Here is an 18,232-nt window from a genome sequence, read left to right as displayed (position 1 = left end):
CTATTACCTTTTCACAGATAGACCGAATGAAGATACAAAGCAGACAATAGTAACTAATGTTTGGAGACCACAGAGAAAATGGAGAGGGGTTAGGCTGGGGCCACCGTTCAGTACATAAGTCTCATGGGCCTCTGGCTTGTGCTTCTGAATTGTATGTCCTATGCCTTTTAATGAACATCTGAGTTGTACAGAGATGAGAGAGGTTACAACTGCAGACCCTGAATTCACCGTGAATCCTGTTTAGTCCTGCAGTATTCTGAGCATTGCTGGAAGGCTGTCTGTCATTTTAGTAATAACAGATTTATAACTTCAATTTATTGAGCATTTGCTATATAAAAAGCACTTTACATATCAACTCACTGGAATTCTTAAAATTCCTAAATAATTGTTGAGTCATTTCACAGATGAGAAACTTGACATTTGTATCAGGCTAATCTATCCACAGTTATGGTTAAGAATCAGCAGTTTGTTGACACTGTCTGCCTTATGCACTTAAAATTGGTGAAAATTACAGCTTTGTTACGTGTTCTCAAAATTTATAATAACCAATAAAGAGTCATGACTTTATTTGAGCATGTCCAGGGTATTTCACACTATACCTCAGGTGATAATTTTGTCAATAAACATTTGTTGTTTTCCAGTGTCTATATATTCCTGATTGTATCTGAAGGATATAAATAAGTCAGCACAGAAACAGCAAACAAGGTCTGAGCCAACTGTACACAAAGTCCCCTTGCCCAGCACCATCATGTCAAATCTCTGCACACAGAACTGGTCAGGGAAGCCCCATCAGAACCCGAGCATCTGTGAACTTTTACAAAGTAGTGACCTGAAGGAAGTAGTGTGGATGTCCATCAAGAATTACAGGCCTTGGTGGATTCATCCCAGAGAAAATTCTTCAGAGATGTGGTGCTAGAAAACTTCAGCCATCTGGTCTCAGTGAGTCTGTCAACAATGACTTCTTTACTTAAGTATCCAGACAAGCTTCCACATACCTCAGACCTCAATCAGCCCCGATTCATGTCTGGTCAAAGCAACGACAGCTGTCTGAAGATGTTTACATCTAGTTTGTCCATCACTACACTGGTGCCTTCCTGATCATAATTCTTGTACTCAGTTCTTTCTTGTATCCAATCTCTAAGACACAAAACAGTGCTGGAAAGTCAGTGATTATTTCTTGCATGAATGAGTAAGTGAATTAAAGATTTACTAAGTAAGTGTAATACTCTAAGCATTAAGCTGTGCAAATTAAAATAACATCGTAGAAAGAGCAGACATTTCCCTTTTCTACATAGAACTTAGATTGTTCTGGTGGAGCTAACATTTATTGGATTGTTTTTGACAAAAAAAATAGTTCAATCAACTGTGGAGTCATCTAGTTCCTTTCTAGTTGAAAACACTGAGCATTCTTCACTCTGTCTTTGCTCTCAGTTCTCTCTGCACTGGCAACAAAAGAGTCTCACTATCTTGTCTTGGAATCAGAGTGATCTTTCTCCTCTGGTGAAACCGTGAATGTTTTCAGTTTTCAAGATGTTTTTCTTCCAGCAGATATTCCTTATGGCTTAGTGTAGACTGAGCTGGAAATAAAAATCAACTTCCAGCTTCTCTCTGGAAGGAGCTAGACTGCACATCTATCTCATGTACTGACCTTCCCAGCTGCTGTCTAAAGTCTACGTTCTAACTCACTCCTCTCTTTGGAAGCTGGCAGGGCCCTCTGGGAGCTTGAGCTGGCAGGGGGGTAATCTCTGCAGCTTCTGCCCCTCACTTGCCCCAGCAAAAACTACCAGGGCCCAGCTTCTCCCTGGAAGGAGTCTGACTGCACATCCAGCACCCAGACTTTTCCAGCTACTGCCTGACTCTTTGTCCTCTAGCTTGTATGACACTTAGAGCAAATGGAGCCCAGCACTCATTAGTCTTCTGGAGTCTGCAGAGAACAAAGTGGCAGTTCCTCATGGCCCTGCAGGCTTTCCCACAACTCCCCCTACCCCGGCTTGCTCCAGCAATAGAGATCAGCTCCTAGCTTCTCTACAGACAGTGTCAGGCTACACATGCAGTGCTCCAGCTTGTCCAGTTGCTGCCTGAGGGCTGGCTTCTAATTTGCCTCTCTTGGGGCACTGACAGTACCTCAGTCTCCTGGGGGCACCTAAAAAAGGCACTATGAGTAAGAACAAGGTTTGAGAGGTACCTAGAAACTCTGGCTGGGCTGACTTGTGCCAAACATTTCTGACATAAGGCAAGACTCCGAAGATTGGGAGAGGAGGCTATTTGGTCTAAGGCAAATAAACTAACATGGAGTCAAGAAAAATGAAGAAACAATGAATATATCCTAAGAAAAAAACAAAACAAAATGAAAACAAAGATACACTCCAAGAACAATGACTGTATGATATGGAGATAAGCGATATACCCAACAGAAAATTCAAAATAGTGTTCCTAAAGATTCTTTCTGAGGTCAGAAGAGTAAAGTATGAAAAAAAAAAAGGGGGGGAGAATAAAATCATGTGAAAATAGTTTAAAGGAATTATGTTACATTATTCAGTCCAAAGACAAAACATTGGAGGACCAAGAGGAAGAGAGAAAGAAGCAGAAAAAATATAAAATAAATCATATCTGAATTTTGTTCCAAACCTGAGGAATAAGGCAGACATCCAGGTCCAGAAACCCCAAAGGACATCAAGTAAGAGAATTCAAAGTGAATCACATCAAGACACACTATAATCAAATTGTCAGAATTTCAAGACAAATAGAGACTGTTGAAAGCAGCAAGAGAAAATCAACTTGTTATATAAATACAGGGTAATTCCCATAAAACTACCACTTGATATTTTCAGGAGAAATTTTGGAAGCCAGAAAAGACTGGGATAACATAAGCCAAAATATTGCAAGGTAAAGAAAAACTGCCAACTAAGATTGCTACACCTGTCCACAAAAGAAAAAAAAAAAAGAAAAAGAGAGAGACAGAGAAAGAATTTCTCAGACAACCATACCTAAAGGAATTTAGCAAGAACTTTCTTAAAAGCAATGTTAGAGGGAGGTCTTCAAGTTGGAAGAAAAGGATACTAAACAGCAACTCAAGAGCAGAAGACAAACTGAATCTTAATGGTAAAGTTAAATATATACAGAATAACAGAATACTCTATTACTATAATGGTGGCAACAAATTGCTACTAATACTACTATAAAAGTTAAAAGATGAAAGATTTAAAATAACTATAACTAAATTAGATTGCCAGATACATAATAGAAGTAGATGTATGTAAACTGTGATATCAGTAGCATATAATATGAATGGAGAGATAGAGGCGTCTTATGTGCAAGTGAAATTAAGTTGCTGTCAACTTAAAATAGGCTGTTATAACTAACAGGTATTGCAAACAAGCCCCTCGGTAACCACAAAGAATATACCTGTGGTAGAGAACAAAAAAAGAGAAAAGAAATAAAAACTTATTAATACCAAAAACAATGGAACACAAAAGACATGAAAAGAAAATGAGAGAAAAACTGCAAGACAAACAGAAAACAGTTCAAAAATGACAACAGTAAGTCATTCTTGATCAAACATTATTTTAGCTGTAAATGGGCTAAACTCCCTAATAAAAAGATACATAGTGGCTGAATGGATTAAAAAGCCAAGATCCACCTATATGCTGTCTACAAGAATTCATCTTAGATTTAAGGACACACATAGGCTGAAAGTAAAGTGATGGTAAAAGATATTCCATGAAAAGCTGACCGAAACAAAGCAGGAGTGGCTATTATACTTGTCCCAGACAAATGTGATGTTTAGCCAAAAATGGGACAAAAAATGTATTATGTAATTATAAACATGTCAATTCACTAGGAAGTTATAACAATTGCAATTATTTATACACATCTAATATCAGATCATCTTAATATGTAAAGCAAACATTGACAGATCTGAAAGGAGAAATTTAATGCAATACAATAGTAAGCATTTCTATATCTGATTATCAACAGTGGATAGAACATTGAGACAGAAATCAATAAACAACCAGTGGACCTAAACAACACTTTAGACAAATGGACCTAACAGACATACACAGAACTTTTCATCCAGTTGCAGAATAATTCACACTCTTTTCAAGTGAAAACAAAACATTCTCCAGGATAGATCACATGTTATGTCACAAAAGGGACCTTACAAATTGAGGAAGATTGACATCATACCAAGAATCTTTGTTGCACCATGAAATGAAACTAGAAATCAATTACAGCACAAAATTAAAAAACTCCACAAATACGAGGAAACTAAATAACACAATCTCAAATACCACTGGGTCAAAGGCAAAATCAAGAGAACTGCTGATTATAAAATTTGAATTTGAGAAGTCATAACTCACCTCTTCTCTCTAAGACTTTTAGATAAAACTAGACTCATCACAAGGCAGATGTCTGTTATTTATGACTTATTAACTGTGACTAATGGCAAATTATACCTCTACATGGAACAGAACACCTCTCATGTGAAACATTTTCCTAAGTGCTTAGGAGTATTGATTTTCAAACTGAGGTCATGTTTAAAGTGTTCTGTATAGAAATCAGTGAATTAATTGTCAATGTCTATTACTCACTTCAATCACAGAGAATTCAGATGCGCAGCCCTGCACATGACTGAACAGGATTCATGCAGATCTTGGGGTTAGCAGGTGCAGATTCTCTAATAACTACACACATCAGATGTCCATTACCAGACGTGTGGACAAAGTCAGCATCACAAGCCTGTCGCTCCAGGGATTTCTACACTGAAAGATGGCCCTAATGTGGCCCCCCAGTGACCTGAGTTCTCCCATTTCTTTCTGTCTTCTTTCTACCTCTCAGCTTTGATGGTCATACAGCATTGCTTCTTCAGGGTCGCACTCACTCTCACTGGTCTGACAGTAACAGAATCTTCCAATAAGGTTCAGGTATTTCAGTCCTTCAAAGATTTCCACAAGATCCTATGTGCTGCTCTATCTACTGCAGTTTCTCTCATCAACATACAGCCATATTTAAGGAAAAAATAAAATTTATACATTGTTTTCCAGTGTTTAAATGTGAACGAAGTTTCCTTACAAAATGAAAACTGGATGGATTTGTACAAGAGGGAAGATAATTATGTTATTTAAAATTGGCAGCCATTTTCAGAGGATGCAGTTACTAATCAAAACTATGACACTGAATTCAGGTCAGATCGCTGACCCTCACTATCCTCCATGCTCCACACTCACAGGAGCCCTGCTGTTGTCCCCTGTGCCTCCTGCACCTGTGCTGTGTTCAGCTGACCTCATTCTGACACATACACCAGCACAACTAGAGAGTGAGCCTCTGCTTCTTCAGTCTCCCTCCACTGTGTCCACTATATGACTAATGAACATCAGAAGCCAATCAGCCATGAGTGAGGCATCTTTCCCCTGTGCCGAAGGGACTGAGACAAAGACAGCCGCTCTCATATTGGTGTAATGTGAAGACTTTCAACAGCACAAATACTGGGAAGGAGAATATTCAACTTCTGGGCCACAAAACATCTCAGGGACCTAGGGAAACATAACCAGAGCCCCTTAAATCTTTTATTACTTCTTGGTTTTATAGAGAAGATTCAGGCCTGTGGAGAAGCCTGCTTACCTACTGGCAACAGAGAAAGAGGAAGGACCTGCTTCTCTGTGATTGAACTGTCAGGATCACAGCTAACCTCCATCAGTCTCTGGATTTTCATTTACAAAAAGTTCAAGCACTAAGACACAACTGAAAAAGGAGAAAGAAGCCAAGACATTTTATAGTTTTCCACAATACCCAGGCTCACCTGCCGCAAATCCCCTAACCATCACCTGGCACTGTGCTCTAAGAGAAACAGAGACCATTTCTCCTCTCCCAGATTCAGAACTAATATGGCTTTACATGCGGCTGCTCATATAGAAAATATGAATTCTCTTAATTTACATACAAGTAAATAAATTCATTGAATTTTATATGTTAATGAGTCCATGCTACTTAGAGTCTTACTCAATTCCCCCAATCCTGAAACCCAGGAGGCCCTGATTAACACATGTGTATTTCACTCTCCACCTCTATGGAAGCCTCTCTGAAATTACTCAGATTTACTACTCTTTGTTTATTCACTGATTCTCCAGTATCCAACTCAACCCTCTGGAAACCTCATTCCCTCCCTACCTACCCTGCCCCTACCCCTCAGGATACACTTATCCTCACACATCCTGCCTCTACTATGTAGGGTTTTAAGTAATGTCACTTCCTCAACAATGGCTTCTGTCCCATGTAATTGGTTACTTACCAAGGAACTTATGAATTTACTCCATAAGAGTAGTTTAATTAGTAATTAGTACTCCATGCTGAAGAGTTCAGTGACATCCAAAGCTCAAGTTTCTCAACATGTGTATCATAAATGGAACATCCCATATGTAGGTTTCACTGAATATGTCACTACTTCATGAGTCCTGTAATACAAATGGTAAATCACGATTAATAGGAAGAAAATCAAAATAAGTCTGGTTGATGTATGTCTTCTTTTTAACAAAATATTTTCCATTTAATGAGGTAAATCAAGTAAACACAGTTATGGAACATATATTATGTGTATAGATTATTTCTTTTTTTTTTTTTAACAGTCTCAAAAGTAACTTTCTCAACTTTGCACAGAAGTGTCATTGTGGATTCTGTTTTTTCTCAGTACTGTAGAAAATCTGAAACAAAAAGTTCTGCGCTTGTCTTTATTTAAAATGACTTGTAATGTATCTGCATTCTCTCAGATTATGGGCCCAAGTGTGTCCATCTATGTCTTTCTACTATGGTCTGTCTTTGTCTACATGGTGCACATGGATGCTTCAGCCTCACCCCATGTTCTAGTGTATTCTCAGTGCTGTCCTGCCTGTGAACAGTTGTAAGCTGTTCTTCTGAGGGGGAGCAAAGTCTGTAATAACCTACATTGCCATCCTGGTGACATCACCCCACAATATTTTTTATTTCATTTCTGATATCTTCTTTAACCCAATAGTTTATAAGGAGTATGCACATTAATTTTCACACATTTGTGAATTTTCTTATTTTCCTCTGTCATTAATTTTTGGTTTATACCATTATTATCAGAAATGATACTTGATATGATTTCAGTCTTCTTACATTTGCTGAGCCTTGTTTTGTGACTTTATAAAGGACCTACCTAGAGAATGTTTCTTGTGTGCTTGAGAAGAACGTCGTTCTGTTGCTACTGGGCAGAATATTGTGCATATATCTGTTAGGTCTATTTCTTTAAAGATGTAGCTCAAGTAAATATTTATTTATTTATTTTCTGTCTTTAAAAACACATAGACTGAGAGTGAAGGGACAGAAAAAGATACTTCAAACAAATAGAAAAAAAGGGGTGAGTTACACCTAAAACAGTCAAAAATACATTAATCTAACAAAGGTCAAAAAAGGCAAAGAAGGTCATTATATAATGATAGAGGAGTCAATCCATCCAAATAAATGTAACAATTATTAATATTTATGCATCCAAAATCAGAGCAACTAAATATATGTATAGCAAAAACAAGCTAAAAGGCAGAATAAACTACACTATGATAATTGTTGAGAACTTTAACACCCCACTCTCCACAAGTGATAGATCATCCAGACAATAGTTCAATACAGGATCTGTTGATGTGAACAACACTGAAGATCAAATGGTCCTAACAGTCATATATAAAATATTCTGTCTAACAAAAGTTGAATATACATTCTTCTCAAGTGTACAAAATTTTTTTTCTAGATGAGACCACATATTATGTCATATATCAAATCTCAACAAATTCAAGACTGAAATTATACCAAATGTCTTCTCTGATCATAGTATAAAACTAGAAATCAGTAGGAGGAAGAAAACTGGAAAGCTAATGAACACATAGAAATTGATCAACACTCTCCTGACCAACTAATGTATCAAAGAATAAATTTAAGAGGAAATAACAAAGTGTCTTGAGACAGACTAAAATGGAAACAAAGCATACCAAAGCCCATGAGATATAGCAAAACCAATTCCGACAGGGTGGTCTATTACAATAAATGCCTAACTTAAGAAATAAGAAAGAGCTCAAATAAACAATCTTACTTTTCTCCTCAAGGACCTGGAAAAAGACCAAACTGAGCCAAAGTTAGCAGAAGGAAGGACATAATAAAGATTACAGCAGAAATCAATGTGATAGACAAAACAACAGTAAAATTTAGCAATATTAAGAGCTAGTTCATTAAATAAATAAACAAAATTTTGAACTTTTTGCTACACTACACAAGGAAAAGGAGAGAGGAACAAAATCAACAAATTATAAATGATAGAGAAGACATTGCATCTCTACCACAGAAATAAGAAGGATAATAAGTTACTATGAACAACTACATGCAGATAAACTAGACAACCTAGATAAATGGAAAAAAAAATTCTTAGAAACATATCTAGCAAGAGGGAATCAAGAAGAAATAGAAAATCTAAATGAACCATTTAGCACTGTGGAGAATAAATCTGTAATCAAAACTCTTCAAATGAAGGAAAGCTCAAGATCAGATGGTTTCACTGGTAAATTTTACCAAATATGTAATGATTTAATGCCAATCCTCAAGTCTTTTAAAAAATAGACAAGGAAGGAAAATTCCCAAATTCATTTTACAAGGCTAGCATTGCTTTCAAACTGCCAGAGAAGAAAATTTAGGCCAATAACCCAGATGAATGTAGATTTTAAAAAATACTAGCAAATCAAATAAATGTGATGCCATCTCATTAATAGAACAAAAGAAAAAATATAATGATCAATAGACACAGGAAAACACCAAACAGCCTAGGTATAAAATGAATGTAACTCAAGGCCACGGTTCAAAACATACTCAGTAGTGGAAGTCCGAAACTTTCCCCTAATGTCAGGAACAAGGCAAAGGAGCCCACCCCCACCGCTCACTCAGAAGAGTAATGAAAGTCCTAGCTGGAGCAGTCAGGTAAGGAGGAGACAGGAAAGTCATCAAAACTGGAAAATAAGAAGTGCAAATATCTCTAGTTTAAGATAACATGATTTTATCTATAGAAAGTCCTAAAAACTTCACCAAAATCCTGTTAGAACTAATCAGCATAATCAGTAAAGTTGCAGAATAAAAATTTTAAATGCAAAAATCAGTCATATCTCTATACACTGAAAATTACCTGAGGACTAAATTCATCCAAGGAGATAAAATATCACTCTATGAAATAAACTAAAAAATACAGACAAGTGTAAAGTTATCCCTTGCCCATGAATTGGAAGAATTATATTGTTAAAATGCCCATCCTACACAAAGCCATATGTTGATTTAATTCCTATCAAAATCCAGTGGCATTTTTTAAAGTAGGAAAAAAAAAATACAAAAATGTATAAGGAAACACAAAAGACCTTGTACATACAATGTTGGAGATATTGCACTCTATATCAAACTATAATATAAAGCTATAACAATCAAAATAGCATGGTACTGCCATAAAAACAATGGAATAGAAATGAGAGTCTAAATACAATCCCATGCATGTAAAGTCAACCAGTATTTGACAAGGTGGTCAGGAAGACTCAGTGGAGCAAAGACAGTCTTGTCAATAACTGGGCTTGGAGAATTTTATATTCACATGCCAAAGAATAAAATTAGACCTCTATCTAACACCACTCTGAAAATTAAATATAAAGGAAAGAAAGTCAAATATAAGACTGGAAGTCATAAAATTCCTAGAAGAAAACAGTAAAAATCTTTTTAACACAGGTCTTAAAAATTATTTTTGATGATACTTTAAGCATAAACAACAATTAAAAAAATAACAAATGAAACTACATCAAACTAAAAATCTCCTACATGAGACAATCAACAAAATGAAAAGACAGCCTATATAATGGGAAAAAAAATCTAAAAACCTTATAACTAATAAGGTGTTGATATCCAAAATACATATCACACAACTAAAAAGCATCAAAACAAATAACCCACTTAAAAGCTGTGCAAAACACCTAAAAATACATTTTTTCAAAGAAAATACATGAATTTCCAACAAATACATGAAAATGTGCTCAACATCACAAAACATTAGGGAAACTAAAATCAAACACCCAAGGAGATATCGACTCAGGATTATTAGGATGAATTTATCAAAAAGACAAGAGGCTTACTATTAAATGCTAGCAAAGGTATGGAGAAAAGGGACTGTTTGTGTACTTTTGGTTGGCTTATGAGTTGGCTTGGCCTCTATGAAAAACACTAGAGAGGTTCCTCAACATTTAACAGGACTACCATATGACCCAAAATTTCTACATATGGGAAATGTATCTAAAATAATTGAAAACATTTTGTTGAAGAGATATCTGCACCCATGTTCACAGCAACATTATTTATAATAGGCAAGAGATGATAATGACCTATCAACAAATGCTTGCATATAAAAGTTGTGCTATATTTAGACAATGGAGTATTATTCAGCAATATAAAGAAGGAAATTCTGCCATTGGTGACAATATGGATGGACGTTGAGGGCATCATGCTAAGTAAGAGAAGTCAGGCAGAGCAAGACAAATACTGTATGTCCTGATTTATATGTGAAAAAAATAAACAAAAAGTAAAATATCACATTTTTGGTTACCAAAGGTGGGCAGTGGGAAGAGGGAGAATTTGATGTAGGAAGTCCAAACATACCAACGTCCAGTTATGGGATAAACAAGTATTGAAATGTTATGTACAACATGATGAATACAGTTAACATTGCTCTGTGGTATATTTGAAAGCTGTTAAGCAAGTAGACCTTAAGTGTTCTCATTACAGGAAAATATATTTTGTTTCCTTTGTTTTCTGCATCTATATTAAAATGATGTATGTTAACTAATCTTATGTGATAATCATTTCACAATATATCAAGTCAAATCATTATAATATGCATTTGAATCTTAAACAGCACCATATTATATCTCAATAAAACCGGGGGTGGGTAATTTATAACAGTTTTACAATAATTTTCTTGAAATTAAAAGAAAATCTTGAAACAAAAGATAATGGAAACACAACTTACTAAAACTTACAAGATACCATGAAAATAGTTATGAGTTTATTACAACAAATTAGTATGACAAGAAGAAAGAATTGCAAATAAACAACTTTACTTCTCAAGGGACTAGAGCAAAAAACAAAATCCTACTAAGTTCACAAGTAGCAAAGAAATGAAATAACAAATGTGAGAGAATAAACAAAGACTGTAAATATTAGAAAACATCAATGCTAGAGTTTGTTTTTGAAATGGTAAAATTGACAAACTGAGCTATACTAACAAAGGGTAACACAATATGCAAATGAATCAGAAATGAGAGGCGATATTATAACTGATGCAGCAGAAATACAACAGCTTATACGAGGTGACTATCAACAAATACACACAAACAACTCGGATATGCTGGAAAAAATACACTCCTAGAAATATAAAAACTACCAAAACTGACTAATAAAAAAAACAGAAAATCTGAACAAACCAATGATGAATGAAAAGATTGTATCAGTAAAAAAATAAAAAATAAAATAAACATAAAAAGAGGCTAAGACCAGACAGTTTCTTTGGGATATTCAACCAAACATTTAAATAGAATTAATACAATCATCTCAAACTTTTTAAAAACATGAAGAGGAGGCATATTTGCAAACTCATTTGATGAGTCCAACATTACCCTGATACCAAAGGCAGAAAAGAACACTACAAGGAAGAAAAATAAAAAAACTAGCAAGTATTACTGATAAATATAGATGCAAGATTTCTCAATGACATATAAGCAAATCAAATTCAACGGTATATTGAAAAGATCATATACCATGTCAAGTGGAATTTATCCCTGAATCCAAGGACAATTCAACCTATGTAAATCAAACATGTGATGCATCACATTAATGAATGAAATACAAAAATCATATGGTAATCTCAATAGATGCAGAAAAACATGTGAAAAATTTAAACAGCCTTCCATAAACAAACAAACAAACAAACAAACAAAACCTCAACAAATTGCTATACAAAGTAAGTAATTAAACATAATAAATGTCATACTGGACAAGTTCACAGTAAACATCATACTCAATGGTGAAGTGTTTTCTGACAAAAATATAAACAAAATAATTTTGTGCAATCACCACTCATTTACCACATAATACTGGAAGTCCTGGCCAGAGCAATTAGTCAAGATAAATACATAAAAGTAATCAAAATTGAAAAGGATTAAGCAAAACTATTTGTTTGCATTTAATATGATCTTATATATAGAAAATCCTAATGATTCCATCAAAAACCTATTACAAACAATAGACAAATTCAGTCAAGTTGCAAGATACAATTTTCAACATGTGAACAGCAATGTGTTTCTATATACCAACAACAAACAATTTGAAAAATAAATTTAAAAAGCATTCATATTTAAAATGACATAAAAAATTAGGAATAAATTAAACCAAGTATGTAAAATATCCTTACACTGAAAATGACAAAACACTGATTAAAAAAAAAAAACAACTGAAAAAAAGATAAATGGAAACAATTTTCATGGTTATGAATTAGAAGTATTAAAACTGTAAGAATGTCTGTGTCACCCAAAGCTGTCTATAGATTCAATGCAATCCCTATCCAAATTCAAATGACATTTACACAGAAATACAGAAAACAAGCCTAAAACTTGTATGGAACCACAAGACACCCCTAATAACCAAATCAACCTGGTCAAAGAATTAATCTATAGATATCACAATTCCTAATTTCAAACTTTATTACAAAACTATAGTAATCAAAAATGGTAGGTAACAGTAAAAAATAGAGACCAAGTCCAATGAAGCAATCAAGTGCTCAGAAACAAACCCACTTATATAGTGCCAACAAGTACTTCACACGGGAACCAAGAAGATGTAAAGGGAAAACTATAGACTCTTCAATAAATTGTGCAGGAAAAAACTGGATAATGACCTACAGATGAATACAATTGGACCCCTTTCTTGCAGCACTCACAGAAATTAACTCAAAATGGACTGAAGGCTTAAATTTAAGACCAAAAACTGTAAAACTACTTGAAGAAAATGTAAACATAAAGCTCCTTGCTATGGTTTTGGCAAATATTTTTTGGATATGACACCTAAGTTTCAAGTAACAAAAGCAAAAACAAACAAGTGGAACTACAGAAATTTAAAAAACAAAAACAAAACAAAACAAACAAAACAAAACAAAACAAAAAAACAAAAAAAAACCTCCACAGCAAAACAAATAATCAGCAAACTAAAAAGCAACTACAGAATAAAATAACATACAGGCAATTTTTTTCCATTTGTTAATCAAAAAACTTTTTTTATAAAATATATAAGTAAATCATAAAATAATAGCAATCAAATAAAACATTAAAAATAGGTTAAAGGACTTGAGTAGATTTTTTTTCAAAAAGACATATAGATGGCCAATAGGTACATGAATAAATGCTCAACATCACTAATCATCAGGGAAATGCAAATCAAAATCACAATGACACATCACATCACACCTGTTAGAATAGCCATTATAAAAAAGAAAAAAAATGTTTGCAAGAATATGAAAGAAAAGGTAAAACTTGTTTAATTTTTTGGTCAAAATGTAAACTGGTACAGTCGAATGAATATAAAAGAATTAAATTGGACCCCATCTTACACTACTCACAAAAAATATCTCACAATAAAATAGTCAAATTGTGACTTGAAATCATAAAACACCTTAAAAAAAAATCATAGAGTAAAATCCCCTCGACCTTGATCTTGTAAATAATGATTATTTGGATATGACTCCAAAGTACAGGCAAACAAAGCAAAAGCAAAAAGAATCAAGCGGGACTAAGTCAATGTAAAAACTTCTGCATAGAAAAGAATTTGAAAAAATTAAAAGGCATCATATGGAATGGGAGAATCTATTAGCAAACCACCTTTTGATAAATGGTATTTACTGAAGTATATAAATACATCATACAACTTAGCAGCCAAAAAAATAAATCTAATTAAAAATGAATAAAAGATCTGAATAGACATTTTTCCTAAGAAAACATACAAATGTGCAACACGAAAAGGTTGTCATTAATCATCAGGGAAATGCAAATCAAGACCACGAAACCATATCACAACTGTTACAATGGCGAAAGTGAAAAAAGACAAGTGAGTACAATGATTGGAAGGGATGTGAAGAAAATCCTTGTGTGTTGTTGGTAAAAATGTAAATAACCACAGACACTAGGAACAGCAGTATGGAGTTTCTATCAAAAATTTAAAGTAGTATCCACGAGTCCCAGCACCATATTTCAAAGAGACTATCCTTTGCCCACTGAACGTGTTTTACTTCCGTCTCAAATAGTAGTTGACCTAATATACAGGGGTTTACTACTGGGTCCTCTATACTGTTAATTTAAACCATGTGTGTATTTTAATACCAATATCATTGTGTCTCATACTGTAACACTGTGATTTAGTTCTAAATCAGGAAGTGTGATGACTCCCAATTTGTTCTTTCCCAGGATTGCTCTGGTGTCTGGATCTCTGGTAGTCACATAAAACATTTTTAAGATTGATTTCCCTCCATGTGTAAAAAATGCTGTTGGAATATTGATAGAAATTGCACTGAAACTGTAAATGGCTTTGGGTATTATGGACATTTTAACATTAATTCTTCTGTTCCATTAGCCATACTTCTGGTCCAGTGTATCTTTCCACTTGTTTGGTCTTCTTCAATTTTTTCCATAGAAATCTTATAGTTTTCAAAGTACAAATTTTTCACTTCCATAGTTAAGTTTATTCTTAAGTATTTTATTGGTTTTAATGCTATTTTGAATGAGGAAACTCCAGCATCTTCAACAAATGTTGCTGGGAAGATTGGAAATCCACAAGCAGAAAAATGAAATTGGACACCTACTTTCCACCACTCACAAATATAATTTAAAATGGACTAATGACTGAAATGTAAGACCTCATACTTTAAAACTCCTACAGGAAAACTTAGAGAAGAAGATACTTAACTCTGGTTTGGGTAATAATATTGGGATATAACCCCAAACACAAGCCAGAAAAGCAAATATCAACAGATGGGACTACATCAAACTAAAAAGATCCTGCACAGCAAAAGACATAATCAGCAAAATATAAAGCCTAATACAGAGTAGGAGAGAATTTCTGCAAATCATGTATTGGATGGAGGGTTAGTATCAAAATATACGTGGACCTCATATAACACAATAGCAAAAAAAAAAAAAAAAAAGAGTAGACAATCCAATATAAAAAATGGGCAGTGAATCTAAATTTATATTTTAACAAAGAAGACACCCAAATACACAAAAGGTACATGAAAAGATATTCAACATGACTAACAATTAGGGAAATGAAAATTGAAAGTGGAATGAAATATCCTCTCCCTCCTGTCAGAAAGGCCATCACCAAGAAGACAAGAGACAGTGCTGACCAGGATGAGGACAAAAGAAAACCCCTGTACACTGTCAGTGGGGATGTAACCTGGTTCAACCACTATGGAAAAGCTATAGAGGTTACCCAAAAGTTAAAAATAGAGCTACCATATGCTCCAGCAGTCCTCCTTCTTGGTGTGCATCTGAAAGAAGTGAAAACAGGGTATTGAAAAGATAGCTGCATTCACATGTTTATTACAACATTATTCACAATAGCCAAGATATGGAAATGACCTGAGTGTCCAAAAATGAATGAATGGATAAAGAAGAAATGGCATTTATATACAATGGAATATTATTCTGTATTATGAAAGAAGGAATTTCTGCCATTTGGGATATTACAGATTGACCTTGAGGGTATTATGCTTGGTGAGATGAAATAAACAGAGAAAAGACAAATGTAAGATATCAGATATACAAAAACAAACAAACAAACAAAAAACAAGCAAGCAAACACTTAGAAACAAATTGTAAAATGGTGGTACCTAGGTGTCAGGGTGGAGGAAATGGGGAGATGTTAAAGGGTACAAATGTGCAAGCAGAAGATAAATAAGTCATGCAGATCAAATGCACAGCACAGTGATTACAGACAACAGTGCTGTACCAGTCTCCAAAGCTCGTAAGGTACTATCTTGTGAATGTTCTTGCCACCAAAAATAAAGAAAATTATACTTGTGAGTCATGTGAGAGGTGTTAGTTAAAGCTGTGTTTGTGATCACATTGCTGTATGTAAGTGGATCAAATCAACACACTGCAGACTCTGAAAAAAGAAAAAGTAGAACTGCATGATTTCACTTACACGTGTAATCTAAAAAAGCCAAACTCACACAGAGAACAGAGTGGTGATTGTCAGGGCCTGGGAGTGGGGAAATGAGAAGATGCCCAAAGAGTACAAATGTCCATGTTTAAGATGAGTGAGTTCTGGGAAATCTCACGAACAGCGTGGTGACTACAGCTAACAATGCTGTATTATTTATCTGAAAGTTACTGAGAGCAGATCTCAAAAATTCTCACCACAAATGGGAATTTTATGAGTTTATGGAAGTATCCTTATTGTGATAATAATTTCACAATACATATGTGTATCAAATCACCACATTACTTACTGGTAGGGCTGTGTCCTGGGTCACTGTCTCTCAGGACTCAGACTTCAGTGAGTCTGTTTCACTTCATGGCTGAACATATTCAAATGGCCTGTTTATAAAATAAAAATAAAATGACTAATAATTCATTGTGACTGGCTTCAAGAATTTTTTGTTTTTTTTAATTTTGTTCCCATGCTTACATTTCACACTACTGGAACAAAATCAAATATATGCCAAAACAAATAGCACATTACAATAATGATACCAGAGTCGTGAACACAAATATTCAATGTTTCTTCCTGATGTTTTCTAATCAGAAGTGCTTTTTAAAATATTCAAACTCACTGGGTCCTAGCTGATAGCTATGTGACAAAAGTCAAATAAGCCAAAATGACAGACAATCCTGCCAGTGGTTTTAGATAATGCCATATTTTGTGCCAGAAATTAATTACCTCTTAGAAAATCACATAAAAATACTTGAAGCTCAAACTCTGGAACGTTCCTCAAATTCATCAAACTCACATGTTATTATAATGTATGTGTCCATTCAGGTGATGAGGTAGGTAAATATAAAAAGTGATCTGTTCTTCTGTGTTTAGTACAATTAAAATAACTAAAAATGATTATAAAAAGCTTCTAAGAAATTAGAAAGATCTAGAATACAGATGGAGATATGAAAATGCTTTTTATTGCTCTGTACAAGAGTAATAGACCATCAGGTACAAATGTGTCAGATGACAAGGTATCTTCGTGTTAAAAACAATGCCATCACTGCAAAGGAAAGCTTTACTGATTGTACTGAAATAAAAGAAAAAAAGAATTGGAAAAGGATCATGTTGACATAAAAATGCTCATGGCCACAAATACTATAGAGGAGCAACTGTGGCAGATGTACAAAGATGTAGAAGCCATCATTCCTCCACTGAATATGATTACACCAAATTGTTACTTAATCATTTCATAAACGTAATGGGTAACATTTCTGCTTCTATAATTTAAAATATAATAACCTTTAAAATACTCTATGAGAGGTGTGGTAGTCAAATATGTGTTCTAAGAAGTACTTTAGACACACCTAAGAATAACTAATGGTCAGAAAAATCAAATGCAATCAGCTACCACCCCATGCAAATTAATGGCATTCAGCAGATATTCATATATAAAATATGTATTAGTGTACAATATATAAATAAAATCAAATATTGTATTAATATCTAATGTAAAATATCAGGAAATGTGCTGTGCCAAAATTGGAAGCGTCCTGGTGTAAACAGATTACAATTTTGTATTCAGTTTTCATAATGGGATAATACTGTGACCTGAGCAGAAATTGTAAAGAAAGTTCTCCAAGAAAAATTCCTGACCACATCAAAAGTTGCATACTTACTATAAGGTCTCTCCCCTTGTTTACTCTCAGTATCAGAAAGTGACTTGGATCTAGAATAGGAGAATAAAAAAAAACTTTAACAAGACACAGGAAAGCACTCTGTTAAAGAAAATAAATTGAAAGAAAAAAATGAAAGGGAAATTAAGATTCTACAGATACAAATACCAATTTTTATGAGAAAGAAGGTTAAAATTAAAAAAAGATTATAGATATTCTTATTTCACCTTTTGAACAAAGGTATAGAAAACTAAGCTAAATAACTTCATATTTTGCATTTATTAGGAGAA

At 34.2% G+C, this 18,232-nt stretch overlaps 1 long non-coding RNA gene across 4 annotated transcripts in view; it reads right to left on the bottom strand.

Moving 5' to 3' along the window:
* LOC140693202 (uncharacterized) overlaps positions 1-18,232 on the bottom strand; it is a 36,163-nt gene that overhangs the window by 15,981 nt on the left and 1,950 nt on the right. Inside the window, exons 2-6 of one of the 4 annotated variants that reach the window (XR_012068917.1) lie at positions 17,946-17,995; positions 16,580-16,667; positions 6,290-6,452; positions 5,623-5,742; positions 996-1,137 (exon numbers count right to left, since the gene is read on the bottom strand). This is a non-coding gene — a long non-coding RNA (uncharacterized lncRNA). The remainder of the gene's footprint in view (positions 1-995; positions 1,138-5,622; positions 5,743-6,289; positions 6,453-16,579; positions 16,668-17,945; positions 17,996-18,232) is intronic. The other 3 variants (XR_012068918.1, XR_012068919.1, XR_012068920.1) reach the window with 3 other exon arrangements.

Source organism: Vicugna pacos, unplaced genomic scaffold (genome assembly GCF_048564905.1).
Source record: "Vicugna pacos unplaced genomic scaffold, VicPac4 scaffold_19, whole genome shotgun sequence".
Taxonomy (NCBI): Eukaryota; Metazoa; Chordata; class Mammalia; order Artiodactyla; family Camelidae; genus Vicugna; species Vicugna pacos.
Note: the sequence above shows the minus strand (reverse complement) of the source record. Positions and strands in the feature narration are given on the sequence as shown.